At 43.6% G+C, this 10,191-nt stretch overlaps 1 long non-coding RNA gene across 1 annotated transcript; it reads left to right on the top strand.

Moving 5' to 3' along the window:
• Positions 1 to 638: 638 nt before the first annotated feature.
• Positions 639 to 5,214, top strand: LOC308470646. Its single transcript, XR_013982504.1, has 2 exons — positions 639 to 737; positions 4,195 to 5,214. It is a non-coding gene; the product is annotated as an uncharacterized lncRNA (long non-coding RNA).
• The last annotated feature ends 4,977 nt before the right edge of the window (positions 5,215 to 10,191 follow it).

Below are 10,191 nucleotides of genomic sequence, written 5' to 3'. Positions count from 1 at the left end.
GAGGTTGGGTCTTTAGTGTTAAGACCAATAGATGTTTTATTGTTTGCTAAGAATATTAAGTGTCTATGGTTATTTTTGTAATTTGTGTGTAATTCGGTATTTGTGTTTTTTGTTTGTTTGTTTTTCTTGTTGTATAAATAATTTTTTTTTAAAAAAAGAGAGAGAAGGAGAAATGTTTCTAACCTCTCTTTTTTTGCCACATAGGGTCCCACATTTTGCTTCAACCAGGAAGGCGATACTGTACTCTGAGCAATAATAACTCTCTGTAACTGCATCTATTCGCACAGTCTTAATTCGCTCATCTTTCCAACGCTCTTGAAAAACTGGGGGTGGTTGACCATTCTTATCCAGAACCTGCCATTGCCAATTTTAATCCCCCTCACAGCCATCATTACCGTTTCGAATCACTTCACATCAATCCTTATGAAATATGAATGCGAAAACAAATCTATCTGTGTGTCTGAGAGAGGATAAAACCCAGGGAATGAGTCTTCCGTAATGTCTGCCCAGCGATGAAAAATGTCAACTACAAAATCATTCCTTTGCACATTTAAAAGAAGAAGAAGAAGGAAGGATCCTAAAGTGTGATCAATTTATTCGCATTAAGGTGACATCGGTTCCTAATATATAATGTGGCAGGAGCGCTGGGGCTGTCTTTCGAACGAGAACATGAATAATGAGTTCTTTGCTCCACAATCTCTCCCAGAAGTGATGCTGGAGGTATCGCTCCAAGGCTGGTAAGCAGTGCCAAGTCTCCCCCCTAGGGCAGAATATTTTAACAGCTACCCTAATATAGGTCTTTTTCTATCAGTGCATGCCCTACAGAACTCCAACCCCCACCCCCAATGATTTATTTATTAACAGAGAAGTGGTTTTGCCCCAAAGTACAATTTTTGGTGTCTGTATGTTTTTTGAGGTGGAAATTCTCTTCTCCTGGCAGTTCACTGCTCTGTACCAACACTCTGTGACTTTATAGTTCTAGGGTGTGTGGTGTTTTTAGCTTTTCTTAACAGTGGGATAGGGTGTTGTTGTGAAGTTCTGTTTCGTTGAGAATTCGACAGGCACCTTCTAGAGCCTAGGCACTTTCAGAGGCTTACCAGACACCTTTCTTTTTAATCAGGCTTTTGTTAACTGAACAGTTCCTGGTTTTGCCAGCGGTTGACACTTTTCACAGCATTGTTTTTAAGCTGGTTTGAATGTACTTGTTATGTATTTGCATATTATGTTCAGCAGGAATATTTTGATGGACAAAGTGGTCTATAAATTCTCACATGAATATTGTGCATCTCTCCCTGGTTGGAAGATCCCCAAGTGCTCATCTGGAGTTCAAGAACAGGAAGTGTGGGTCACTCACACTTCCTGTTCTGCCATGACCGCTCATCTGAAGCGGCCCCCATTTAAGCTGTAAGCTATTTCCCATGGCTAATACTCTCATCCCTGAAGTGAATCTGAATGTCAGTGTGTGAAAGAAAAAAGGCTGTTTCTTCATGTGTGATGCAGTCAACGTCTTCAAATGCAAATATTATACATAAATACTTTTCTTTCTTCCTTTTTTTTTTTGGAACAGTGGAGAAAATCACGGTGGAGAGAGTCTTTCATGTCTGCATGTTTGCAAAGGCAGGATATCATTTGCTTGTCACTCTGCAATGATTTTTTAAACTATTAAAAGAAAGGGAGAGATTCACCACTCAGTATTTAGGGGATCTGAAAAAGCAACAGCATTCCCACATGTGCATCAGCTAAAAAAGAATTTGCTCTTGTACGGAAGCTTGAAGGATGATTAAGTAGGCCAGTCACATCCATCAGAGAATTTCTAGGAATGGTCACGATCCTCCAGAACCTTAATCTGTGTTGAAATAATGGACAGTGCTACAAATGTACAGCGTCCATAACCTGCATTCATATCAACGAAGTTCTCTTCATGCAGATGTTTTCCCCCCCACACCATTAACACCACATGGATGAATTATCATGCTCACCCCTCCCCCTCTGTTTGGATGCTTCCTTGAACTTTGATGATGGCTCTTTGCTTAAGCAGATTAAAAGATGGCTGGGGCATGAGGTGCATAGAAATCTCTGGCCTTTGCAGAGGTGGATTACAGCCTACTGTGCAAAGATCAGAGTCACATTGGCTGCTCACTTCCCCTCTGCTCAGGGACAAAAGATGGCAGTCTGTTAAATGCAGCAAGCTGGAGCAGCAGGACAGAGGGCACCCAAGACTGTGGCCATGGGAGAAGCAAGAACCTCTTGCAGTGTAATGCTGTGAGCCCCTTCATCATAGGCTCAGGTTGTATATATGTGTAAATGAACCATATATCATAAAGACACTACAGTCTCTGCTGAGCCTCATTTGCAAAGGAAACATGAACCCTGGGTAAGCGCCCAGACCTCTGGAATTTCACACCACTTGGTGATTGGGGCAGCATGTAACAATATCAATGCAATGCAGGCCTTGTTCCCAGGGCAATTAGCCTTTCTGCTAGGGTTAGGGATGCAACTCTAAGAAAGGGATATCTGAAGGTTGTCTCTACAGCACCAGAGGGGTGAGTGAGCAACTAATGTCCAAATCAAAATACTTAAGGAAGGGTTTACATGAGTGGATAACAATAATATTTTTTTGCATCCTTTAATGAACTAATAATAATAATAATAATAATGCTACTAACATGAGTTTGACCAAACTACAGGAGGCAGTGGAAGACAGGAGTGCCTGGCATGCTCTGGTCCATGGGATCACGAAGAGTTGGACATGACATTGGCTAAACAACAACAACAACAATTTATACCCCACCCATCTGGCTCTGGGTGGCTCCCAACAGAATATTAAAAACATGATAAAACATCAAACATTCAAAAACTTCCCTAAACAGGGCTGCCTTCAGATGTCTTCTAAAAGTCAGGTGTTTATTTCCATGACATCTGATGGAAAGGCGTTCCACAGGGCAGGTGCCACTACCAAGAAGGCCCTTTAAAAATTTTGATAAGCTGTTACAAAAATGCTCCAGGCATAAGGATGACAACTGGTATTGTTCCCTGTTATGATTATGACCCCAAAACAAGCCACGACAGTCACAGCAAAATGTGGCCCCAAATGTATTGAAGAAATCTGTTGGGATCTGTATTTGTAGACTCACACAGAGATGCTAATCCAAGGCCCATTAAACTGGCTAGCTGTGCCTTTTGATGGCCACCCATGACCTGCAACACAGGCGATGGCTTCATTCAGCTGCTGATGCAGACTCAGTACTATCTTGGCCGTAGACAGCCTGGCTTATAAAATAAGTGGTGTGTTGTTGTTTTTCGTTGTAAAAAATAAATAAAAAGAGGGTTCATGAACGGGCATTGTTGTTTCTTCCAGGAACTCTGCAGTTTAAAGCCTCGCTTGCCGCTTTCTAGAAGCAAACAGCGAAACCCACTCAAAATGTCTCCAAAAAGCCAGAAGGAAATTATGCCCAGATAAATTATTCAAATATTTGTTTCTATTTTGAGGGCTTTTAATGGACATTTGGGTTAAATAAAAGATGAAAACGGCACACTAATTACTTGCAGTGGATCAATGTGGCCAACATCAGAAGCGAGAGAGAGCTCTCGTTCCTCCTTCCCAGGCATGAGCATTTTTAGGGGGTGGCCTGATGTTCAGGGACACTGCTGCCTCCTCCATCAGTGGAGATAGAACATAACCACCAGGGTTAATCGCCACAGATAGCCTTCTCCTTCACGAATTTGTCCTCTCCTCTTTTAAACCATCCAAGTCACTGACCATCACTGATCCCTTGCAGTGTGATTTTGCAAGGTGCTGTGGTGGACTGGCTGGATGTAGAGGAGTGGTGGGAGGCACCAGTTGGGGAACCCCCAAGGGAACTCCCTGGGAAAGAAGGCTCAGAGCCAGGGGATTGGTGGTGGGATGACGAGGAGTGGTCAGAGGGAGAAGAGGAAGCACACTGGGAGGAGATGGTGACCAAATATTGGCGAACAGATTGAAAGGAATTTCGAAAGAAGTGATCCCTGGGGATGAAGCAGGCTTTCTTCCTGTTGACAGATGAAAGATAATGTGAGGAACATATTAAATATAATAGAATATCTAGAGACCAGGAACAATAAGTAAGCAGTGTTCATGTTTATTGACGCAGAGAAGGCCTTTGATAATATTTTATGGAATTTTATGATAAGGGTCCCTGCAATATTTCATTCCAGTTGGTACCCCTGCCGGAATCAGAGGCAGGAGAAGGGGGGGGGGGGCAGAAGACAGAGGTGAGGCAGGCCGCTGAAGAATCCAGGGAGTGTCTCTCTCCTGCTGCGAACAGCTCACAGCCCCCCACCCCGCCTCCCAGAACATGGAGAGGAATGAAGAGGGAGGAGCAAAGAGAGACAAGACGACAGAGCTTTAGGCTGCTGGGGAAGGAACCGAGAGAGGAAGAGACACAGCAGGCGATGGGAAGGCAGGGACCTCCAGTCTTCACAACTGCTTCACTGGGGCAAAACCTACCGGGAAGAGTTGCTGGGATCACTGGGCCTGTGCTGCTTTGGTTTCTTCAAATAAAGAGTTAACTTCGTTGACACTGGATAATTTGGCAAAAATGTATATATCAAAATCAAATAAGTGTTTGAAATGTAAAGAGAAAGAAGGTTCTTTTTATCATATGTGGTGGTCTTGTAGTAAGGTTAAAACTTACTGGGAAATGATATATAATGAATTGAAAAAGATATTTAAAATAACATTTGGTCAGAAGCTTTCCTTTTGGGAATTATAGGGACCGAACTACCCAGACTGTATAGAAATTTATTCATGTATGCGGCTACAGCGGCAAGAATGTTATTTGCCAAAAAATGGAAAGAAGAAGAAGTCCCGACGAAAGAAGAATGGATACAAAAACTTATAGAATACACAGAAATGACGAAACCTACCCGAAAAATAAGAAATCAAGATAACAAATCAAAAGAATGGAAATGGTTTATTGGATATTTACTAACAAACTGTAAACAGATAACAACACTGGCAGGATTACTGTAATAACCGGCAGTTTTAGAAGAGTATACATTTAAAGTAGAGGAATAAATGCTTAAATGAAGTTAATCTGGAATATGCAGAAAACACACACAAAAAATTAAGGAACTGCAGAAAGAGGGGGAAGGAAGTTGAGTTTTGAAATGTTAAAATGATTGTAAAAGTATTGAAATGTATAAAATTAAAAATCATAAATAAAAATGGGGGGGGGGGGACCACTTCAGTGACACCGGTATTTTTTATTGCTGACCTACTCCTCCCTCTGGCTCTTGTCAGGTGTCCTCAGAACGCACACCAAGAGGCAGCCATATGAATCTAGTAATGACGAATAAGTACATCTTAGAAAAGCGGACCCAGTCACAGTTGGAACAACAAATGATGCTTTCTGAGGGCTGTTGTCATGCCAACATGCTCATCCCTCCATGTCTTGTCATTCCTGGATTCTCAGCTGAATAGGTGAACTGGCTTTATCTGCGGAGTTCTTAGGTGACATGTGGTGATTAATCTGTGACAGGTGATTTGCACATGCAGATCATCAGAGTTTTAGGTGTCAAGTGATTTCCTTTGTAACTCTTAATGGGTTTCTTTCTAGATTGATTAAATCCTTCCTTTCTCTTTCATATTTTTTAGCTGTCGGCCATAGACTACCGTTACTCACTGCATTTACCCCCTACTCCTTAAGTTAGGTTGGGCTGAGGGCAGGGACTGGCCCGGGGTCACCCAGTGAGCTACATGGCCGAGTGGTAAACTGAACTCTAGTCTCCCAAGTCCTGGTCTGGGACTCTAACCACTACACCACGCTGTCTTGTTGTTGTTGTTTAGTCATTTAGTCGTGTCCGACTCTTCGTGACCCCATGGACCAGAGAACGCCAGGCACTTCTGTCTTCCACTGCCTCCCGCAGTTTGGTCAAACTCATGCTGATAGCTTCGAGAACACTATCCAACCATCTCTTCCTCTGTCGTCCCCTTCTCCTTGTGCCCTCCATCTTTCCCAACATCAGGGTCTTTTCCAGGGAGTCTTCTCTTCTCATGAGGTGGCCAAAGTCTTGGAGCCTCAGCTTCACGATCTGTCCTTCCAGTGAGCACTCAGGGCTGATTTCCTTCAGAATGGATAGGTTTGATCTTCTTGCAGTCCATGGGACTCTCAAGAGTCTCCTCCAGCACCATAATTCAAAAGCATCAATTCTTCAGCAATCAGCCTTCTTTATGGTCCAGCTCTCACTTCCATACATCACTACTGGGAAAACCATAGCTTTAACTATATGGGCCCCACGCTGTCTTAGATCCAGGCAAATCAACATCTCTGTCTAGAGCAGGGATGGGGAGCCTGTGGCTCTCACAGTGTTCTAGGACTCCCAACTCTCCTCAGCATGGAATATAGTCAGAGATGATGGGAGGGGCAGTTGCAACAATGTCTGGAGGAACCCAGGTTGCGGGTATTAGATAATATTCTTTATTATTAGTTATTATATGTGAATCCTAACTAATTTTAGCATTTTTATGTTGTCTCATTTTTCAACTTCTTTTTTTAAAAAAACCACTCTGAGCATGTGTGGTCCCCCCTGCCCCAATAGTAGTGTGGCGGTGGCACTATAAAAGTTGTAAAAGTAATTACATAAAAAATGGAAACGCAGTTGCTTTTATTTTGTACCAAAGATACATTTCAGGGTGACCCCATCCAAATAGACTTACTCTTAAGGAAATCTGTTTTTCTATGAAAAGAGGTGCCAGAACTCACCAGGAGCTTTCTGAGGGCTGTACAGTGGTACCTCGGGTTAAGAACTTAATTCGTTCCGGAGGTCTGTTCTTAACCTGAAACTGTTCTAAACCTGAAGCACCACTTTAGCTAATGGGGCCTCCTCCTGCTGCTGCACTGCTGCTGCACGATTTCTGTTCTCAACCTGAAGCAAAGTTCTTAACCCGAGGTACTATTTCTCGGTTAGCAGAGTCTGTAACCTGAAGCGTCTGTAACCTGAAGCATCTGTAATTCGAGGTACCACTGTACTCTTTGAAGTCCCTGGTTCTCTTTGAAGGGCAATGGCGCCCACTGAGAGGTGCTGTAACTGAGAGAGACTACATTGCAAAACTGCTTTCTTAAATAAACATAGGCCAACTTCAAACCATACATTTAACAGACCCTCCAAGTGTCCCTATTTCCCAGGGACGTCCCTGATTTAGAGAAGTGGTCCCAGTTTCTGATCTGATCCCGGAATGTCCCGCTTTTCCTTAGGATGTCCCTATTTTCATTGGAGAAATGTCGGAGGGTATGGAGTTATCTGCCCCCCTCCAAGCTGCCTGAAGACAATCCTGTAAAGGAAAGGGTTTAAAAAATAATAATTTTATTTTGTTTTTATATATGTTGGAAGCTGCTCAGAGTGGCTGGGACAACCCAATAAGATGTGTGGAGTATAAATAAATAATTATCCTTATGGAATGAGACATCCCTGTTTCCATCAGATAAATGTTGGAGGGTATGCATTTAAAGCACTACAGTACAGGGGTACCTCGGTTTTTGGGCGTCTCAGAAGTCGAACATTTTGGTTTTCAAATGCCAAGAACCCGGAAGTAATTGCTTCTGTTTTCGAATGCGTCTTGGAAGTCGAATGGCTTCCGCGGTGTGTTTTTCAATTTTCACCATTGAAATTGACATTCTCCTTTTGCACCTCAGTTGTCGAACTCTTCGGCAGTTGAATGGTCTTCTGGAATGGATTACATTCGACAAGCAAGGTACCACTGCACTACTTTGAACAATCATGGCTCTCTCCATATGAATTCTGGGAGGTGTAGTTTGTTTGGGGGGCTCTGAGGGTTGTTAGGTGGCTGACCGCTAGTCTTCTCACAGAACCAACAATTCCCAGCGTTTCCTGTGAAGAGGTATTGGTGGTTATGCTACTTTGGGAATTGTAGCTCTGGGAGAGGAACAGGGAGTCTCCATACTCTGCACCCTTTTTGTTGTTGTTTAGTCGTTTAGTCGTGTCCGACTCTTTGTGACCCCATGGACTAGAGCACGCCAGGCACTCCTGTCTTCCACTGCCTCCCGCAGTTTGGTCAAACTCATGCTGGTAGCTTCAACAACACTGTCCAACCATCTCGTCTTCTGTCATCCCCTTCTCCTTGTGCCCTCCATCTTTCCCAACATCAGGGTCTTTCCCAGGGAGTCTTCTCTTCTCGTGAGGTGGCCAAAGTATTGGAACCTCAGCTTCAGGATCTGTCCTTCCAGTGAGCACTCAGGGCTGATTTCCTTAAGAATGGATAGGTTTGATCTTCTTGCAGTCCATGGGACTCTCAAGAGTCTCCTCCAGCACCATAATTCAAAAGCATCAATTCTTTGGCGGTCAGCCTTCTTTATGGTCCAGCTCTCACTTCCATACATCACTACTGGGAAAACCACAGCTTTTACTATATGGGCCTTTGTTGGCAAGGTTTAGCAAATTAGAATTTCCAGAATTTTCGGGGGGAGCCATGACTTCCTAAAGTGGCATTGCAGTGCTTTATGTATGACACAGATGTGTTGCCATCCTATGACACAGGCCCCAATGAAAAGAGTTGGACTGGGTAAATTTGCATAGGATCGCACTATGAATCTCTAACAATGGCACTCCTAGCAGGTGAGCGTAGGCTGTTTGTAGTATTTTATATTACAGGCAAAGGAGCTGTCAATCACGGAAGGAAAAAGAGATTGAGAGAGAGAACGATGAGGCCATCTTAATGAGTTATTCTTAACACACCACTTAGAAACTTGAACGTCTGCCTTGCAGCCATAGGAAAAATAACATATGTATTCCAGATGTACCTGGAGACATAATTAATGAATCTGCTCAGTGCTCATCCCCCCCCCCCACTCCCTGCCATAGATACCTAATTAAAATGATGTGGGAGAATATAGAAAGGGAAGAGCAAAATACAGATCATGGGAACTTGAAAAGAACAGAAGAGCTGAACAGAAGTTGCATGAGATAATGGGTACCATTAGCAACACCAGAGGGATCCATACCCAGTTAGACTTGAAAAAGAAATGGCATTGTTTAGAGGGTCCTGTTGTTTTTAAAAAGAGGTGGAGGGAGGGGGAGAGAGAAAGAGCTTACAGCCATCATTTTGTTGTTGTTGTTTAGTCATTTAGTCGTGTCCGACTCTACGTGACCCCATGGACCAGAGCACACCAGGCACTCCTGTCTTCCACTGCCTCCCGCAGTTTGGGCAAACTCATGCTGGTAGCTTCGAGAACACTGTCCAGCCATCTCGTCCTCTGTCGTCCCCTTTTCCTTGTGCCCTCCATCTTTCCCAACATCAGGGTCTTTTCCAGGGAGTCTTCTCTTCCATCATTTTACCGCGGTAAAAAAGCAACAAATTGAATCAATAATAATAATCAGTGTGTTTCAATATGATTAGGAGGTTCTGTACAGTCCTAAAATTCCACAAGGAAACCCATGCTTGGGCCAAAGCAATAAATTACCCTGCATGGTCTACCATTTTTTGGTAGTGGCCGCCATATTCCTCCATCCCTGAAAAACATGGTGGCCGGGCTACCAAAATTGTTCTGCTGTGGCTGCTGGTGGAAAGAAATAATAATAATAATAATAATAATAATAATAATAATAATAATAATAATAATTTATTATTTATACCCCGCCCATCTGGCTGAGTCTCCCCAGCCACTTTGGGTGGCTCCCAATCAAGTATTAAAACAATACAGCAATAAATATTAAAAACTTCCCTGAAGAGGGCTGCCTTCAGATGTCTTTTAAAGGTAGGATAGCTACTTATTTCCTTCACATCTGAAGGGAGGGTGTTCCACAGGGTGGGCGCCACTACCGAGAAGGCCCTCTGTCTGGTTCCCTGTAACCTTATTTCTCGCAATGAGGGAACCTCCAGAAGGCCCTCGGCGCTGGATCTCAGTGTCCGGGCTGAACGATGAGGGTGGAGATGCTCCTTCAGGTATACACGACTGAGGCCATTTAGGGTTTTAAAGGTCAGCACCAACACTTTGAATTGTGCTCGGAAACGTACTGGGAGCCAATGCAGATCTCTCAGAACTGGTGTTATGTGGTCCCTGCAGCCGCTCCCAGTTAGCAGTCTAGCTGCCGCATTCTGGATTAATTGCAGTTTCCGGGTCACCTTCAAAGGTAGCCCCACGTAGAGCGCGTTGCAGTAGTCCAAGCGGGAGATAACTAGAGCATGCACCACTC

This window comes from Podarcis pityusensis, assembly GCF_964106645.2.
Source record: "Podarcis pityusensis genome assembly, chromosome: 1".
Lineage (NCBI taxonomy): Eukaryota > Metazoa > Chordata > Lepidosauria > Squamata > Lacertidae > Podarcis > Podarcis pityusensis.
The sequence above is the reverse complement of the archived record's forward strand: the minus strand, read 5'-3'. Positions and strand labels throughout refer to the sequence as shown.